This window comes from Cajanus cajan, chromosome 2, assembly GCF_000230855.2.
Source record: "Cajanus cajan strain Asha chromosome 2, NIPB_CcT2T_4, whole genome shotgun sequence".
In the NCBI taxonomy this organism is placed as follows: Eukaryota; Viridiplantae; Streptophyta; class Magnoliopsida; order Fabales; family Fabaceae; genus Cajanus; species Cajanus cajan.
In genome coordinates this window covers 75,355,758-75,362,076 of record NC_138518.1, presented here as the reverse complement: position 1 = coordinate 75,362,076, position 6,319 = coordinate 75,355,758, and positions in this window count along the sequence as shown.

The following is a 6,319-nucleotide window of genomic DNA, read 5'->3' as shown; positions in this document are numbered from 1 at the left end:
GATCATGGGAGCATAAAATATGGAATAAGATGACTAAAATACGATTGTATGTAATTTCTAATAAAATGGCTAAGTATCCACTTTATATGTTTGCCGAAGATTAATATAAGCACACTATAAGACAAGACTGTGGGCCTACAATAATATATGATAATACAAGTTATACTATGCACTATCACTAATCCAACACATTCAATACAATCAAATATACAACATCATTAGTGCTTCAACATAGTCACTGCATTTCTCTTATATTAAGAATTACACTATTCTCCTCTCTTTTTTTCTTTTTTTTTCTTTTTTTTTTGAATATTATAGTTTGCTTTATTTTGATTTAAATGAATCTTTAAGGTCACTTTTCCTCCCGCTTATCAACAATTGATTTCAAATTGTTATATATATTCTCGTATGCAATATTAACTCTTTTTAAGATAAAATTGTGATGGTTCAATAGATATCAAAGTGAACAATATTTTGAATAATGACTCTAGCTATACTAAATAACTTTGAAAATTTACAAGAACATATAAAACATCGTTATATTTACTTATCAACATCTTAGAATTTGAAGCAAAAAAATACTACCTCGCGATTTTTATATTAATAAATTGGTATTGTTAAATTGTGTACTCATAACTTATTACGAAGTGTATGAATGAAAGATTGATCATTCTTCATGCAAGTTAGTTAATTGATTGATTTATTGACAATTTATGTCAAACTTTTTAGTGGAAAAATTATTTTTTAAATTCATTTTTTTTATCAATATAATTATTACTTAAACCACTTAGTTGTATATAGATATCTTTATAATAGAATTTAAATTTGACATTTTTATTAAAATTATAAAAATTGTTTATTAATCTTCATCAATTATTTATTTATTTCTTATAACAACCGAAAGTAATATCTTAGAAGTGAGGTCTATAATCGTTCACTATTATTAACCGTAGAAGTCCTAAGGATAATGGAAAAAATCTAAATTTATTAAATATATCTATAACTGCACTCGGTCCCTTTATAAACCTATCTAGCGAATTGATTTTTTTATTTGATTCATATTTATAACCTGTTTAAGAATCCAATATACATTTTTTCATGACATTTAAGAATTAATTAGTTTAATTAAAAGTATTAAATTTATTGATAACATTTTTATAATAAAATGACCAATAATTCATATAATTTTTTAAAAATTATTAAGGTGTCCTCTTAAGATAAAATTGTGATGGTTCAATAAATATCAAAGTGGACAGTATTTTGAATAGTGACTCCAACGATATAATTTTGAAATTTTACAACTAAGAACATGTAAATCATCATTTTATTTACTAAGATCTTAGAATTTGGAGGGGAAAAAATACTACCTCTTGCTTTTTATGTTAATAAATTGGCATTGTTAAATTGTGTACCTATAATTTATTACGAAGTGTATGAATGAGAGATTGCTCATTCTTCAAGCAAGTGAATGAATTGATTCATTTATTGACAATTTATGTCATACTTACTAGTAGAAAAATTATTCCTTAAATTAATTTTTTTTATTAATATAATTATTACTCACACAACTTAGTTACATATAGATATTTTTATAATAAAATACAGATTTGACATTTTCAATTAAAATTATTTAAATTATATTTATTAATCTTCATTAATTGTTTATTTATTTCTTATAATAATCGAAAGTAATATCTTAGAAGTGTGGTCCATAGTCGTTCACTATTATTAATAACGTAGAAGCCCTAAGGATAACCAAAAAAATCCAAATTTTCTTAACCTATCGATGACTGCACTCGATCCCTTTCTAAACCTATATAGGGAATTAATTTTTTTATTCGATTCATATTTATAACCTGTTTAAGAATCCAATATCCATTTTCCACAACATTTAAGAATTAATTAGTTTAATTAAAAGTATTAAATTTATTGATATTTTTTTATGATAAAATGACTAATAATTGATATATTTTTTTAAAAAAATTATTAAGTGTCCTTTTAAGATAAAATTGTAACGGTTCAATAAACATTAAAGTGGAAAATATTTAGAATAGTGACTCTAACAATATAACTTTGAAAATTTACAACAACATGTAAAACATCATTTTATTTACTAAGATCTTAGAATTTGGAGGGGAAAAGAATACTACCTCTTGCTTTTTATGGTAATAAATTGACATTGTTAAATTGTGTACCTATAATTTATTTCGAAGTGTATGAATGAGAGATTGCTCATTCTTCACACAAGTGAATGAATTGATTGATTTATTAATAATTTATGTCATACTTATTAGTAGAAAAACTATTTCTTAAATTAATTTTTTATTAATATAATTATTACTTAAACAACTTAGTTATATACAGATATTTTTATAATAAAATTCAAATTTGACATTTTTAATTAAAATTATATTTATTACTCTTCATTAATGGTTTATTTATTTCTTATAACAACTGAAAGTAATATCTTAGAAGTGAGGTCCATAATCGTTCACTATTATTAATAGCGCATAAGCCCTAAGGAAGATGTAAAAAATCCAGATTTATTAAACATATCCATAACTACACCAAATCCCTTTATAACCTATCTAGGGAATTGATTTTTTTATTCGATCCATATTTGAAACTTGTTTAAGAATCCAACATCATTTTCCATGACGTTTAAGAAATAATTAGTTTAATTAAAAGTATTAAAATTTTGATAATTTTTTATAATAAAATGATTAATAATTTATAAGGTGTCTTTTAAGATAAAATTGTGATGATTCAATAAATATCAAAGTGGACAATATTTTGAATAGTGACTCCAACGATATAATTGAAAATTTACAAGTAAGAACATGTACAACATCATTTTATTTACTAAGATCTTAGAATTTGGAGGGGAAAAAATACTACCTCTTGCTTTTTATGTTAATAAATTGGAATTATTAAATTGTGTACCTATAATTTATTACGAAGTGTATGAATGAGAGATTGTTCATTCTTCATGCAAGTGAATGAATTGATTGATTTATTGACAATTTATGTCATACTTATTAGTAGAAAAATTATTCCTTAAATTATTTTTTTATTAATATAATTATTACTTAAACCACTTAGTTATATATAGATATTTTTATAATAAAATTTAAATTTTACATTAATTATTTATTTATTCCTTATAACAATCAAAAGTAATATCTCAAAAGTGAGGTCCATAATTGTTCCCTATTATTAATGACGTAGAAGTCTTAAGGATGACAAAAAAAATCCAAATTTACTAAACATATTCATAATTGCACTGGATCCCTTTATAAACCTATATAGGGAATTGATTTTTTTATTCGATCCATATTTGTAACCTATTTAAGAATATCCATTTTCCATAACATTTAATAATTAATTAGTTTAATTAAAAAGTATTAAATTTATTGATAATTTTTTGTAATAAAATGACTAATAATTTATATAATTTTTTAAAAATTATTAACGTGTCTTTCTAAGATAAAATTTTGATGGTTCAATAAACAATTAAACATCAAAGTGGACAATATTTTGAATAGTGACTTTAACGATATAACTTTGAAAATTGACAAGTAAGAACATGTAAAACATCATTTTATTTACTAAGTCTTAGAATTTGGAGGAAAACAAATACTATTGCTCGATTTTTATGTTAATAAATTGGTATTATTAAATTGTGTACCTATATTTTATTACACAGTGTATGAATGAGAGATTGTTCATTCTCCATGCAATTGAATGAATTGATTGATTTATTGACAATTTATCTCATACTTATTAGTAAAAAAATTATTCCTTAAATTAAATTTTTTATTAATATATTTATTACTTAAATCACTTAGTTATATATAGGTATTGTTATAATAAAACTTAAATTTGACATTTTTAATTAAAATTATTTGAATTATAGTTATTAATCTTCATTATTTATTTATTTATTTATTTCTTTTAACAATCGAAAGTAATATCTTAGAAGTGAGATTCATAATCGTTCACTATTATTAATAAGTAGAATTCCTAAAAATGATGAAAAAAAATCCAAATTTACTAAATATATCCATAATTACATTGAACCCCTTTATAAAACTATCTAGAAAATTTATTTTTTTATTCGATCCATATTTGTAACCTGTTTAAGAATTCAATAATCAATTTTCATGATATTTAAGAATTAGTCAGTTTAATTAAAAGTATTAAATTTATTGATATTTTTTATTTTATTTTATAAATTTACAAATTATTTTCTTATTTAAATATAAATATGCATTTTAAATCTATTCATAGAATTAGCGATTTGATTTGATGGTGGAAACTTCAAGACAATAGTGTTCGGACCCTACTAAAATTAATTTTTTTATTAAAAATTGATTTTAAACCAAAAAATCAATTTTAAAACCGGTTTCAAATCGATTTTAAATTTTCAAATATATTTTTTTATTTAAATATAAATATGTATTTTAAATCTAATTTATTTTGTTGAGTATTGATCGAATATCAATTGAAAATTCAATCTATCCCCATTTTTAAGAGGATGGTCTATTCATTGAACTAGCAATTTGTTGGTGGGAATTCGAAAACAATAAGGCTTGGACCCTACTAATTAAATCACGAGATATTATCTATGTACTATAATCAATTTAAGTGGGTTCACATTTTAAAAAGTCATAAAACTTGAAAATGAGATCATTTCAATGAATGAAAGTTTTGAGAAAATTGAATAAGATAGTTTGTAAAAGTTTTTTAATTAAGAAAAGTTTATTTTATTTTATTTTTTATTTTCTCCTTATAAGTGCTTATAAAAAAATTTACTTAAACAAAATCTTTAATTTTAATTGAAGTTATTTTTATTTAATTTCTCTAAAAATTGATTTCAATTGAAGTTTTTTCTTAATTTCTATTTAACATACATTAGACAATAATTTACTTTTTTATTCATTAAAATTACAATCACCACACAAAAGTTTGAAATTTAAAATCTTATATGACTATTAAATGATTATAATTATTTGACTATTATTTTTTTTTTGTTCGTCCCTAGAGTATCCAGAGCCGATAGCAGTGACTAATCTCCTCGCTACGTTAGAGACATCTCAAAGGGTAGAATAACTAGCTACAAGATCTCCAAAGGTAGGATAGCTGGCCCTAAGATTTAAACCCCGACCTTGCTTAAGCTTGGATCAACCCCTACCGCTGAACCACACGCTTGAAATTTACTATTATTTATTTTAAGTATAAGCTAACTTATTTGACAAATACTTAAGAGCTTATGTTAAAAAGCCATAAAACCCAATGAAAATTGGGCGTTGGAGATTCCACAATGGCATTGCCCAACCTCTCACTTGAAAGTGATAAGATAAGTTGCCGACATGGGCAATAATTTTGCGACGAGGCCATTAGTAATGAATGAACGAGCCAGAACCAGAGTGTGAGACAAGAGTACCATATTTGTTATGCTTATGAATTATGAACATCATGATAAGTCATTGTCATGCCATGATTCACGTGGATGAAAACAAACCATATCCACCACTTCACTCCCCACAACTTTGCATGAAACTAAGATTCAAGTTGATGCAATATTACAATTATACAACTGCATCCATCCCTCGAAACACAGTTTAGTTTAACAAAAATATATCCTCTCTAAATAGAAAGAACATATATTCTCTGCACATGCAATGCCGCGACTTAATTATATGCCGAAAGTGGAGGGCCCCCATCTTCTTATTTATTTATTTATTTTAATATTTTTAAATAAATAATTTAAATATAAATAATTGAATAATATATTTTATTATATTATAATTGATTGATTGATGTATAAAATCATACAATTATTTAAAATTTATATATATACACACAGAAATATTATAATAAAATTATTAATTTGTTTAAAGTTATTTTACATTTGTTTTGAATTTAAATATAAAAAAATGGTATCAAAATAAATACAAGGATTAATTTCAATAAAAATAGTATGATATATATATATATATATATATATATATATTTATCTCTTTATATTATTTATTAACAATAGGAAATGATAAATATGAAAAAAGAATATTATATAAATTATTATAAGTGTATCATTATAGTTTACAAAATGAGAGTACATAGTTGCTACAATTGAAAAGCAAAAATCCCGGAACCAGAAAAGAAAAGAGGGTTAATTAGTTATCTCTTGCCAAACAATTATGGTGTGTTTCCACGAAAAATTGAATTTTAAATTTTTGGTATTTGAATTACTTTGATTTCAATTTCTATCATTCTTAAAATATTTTGTTTGGATAAGTCAATTTAAATTTATCAA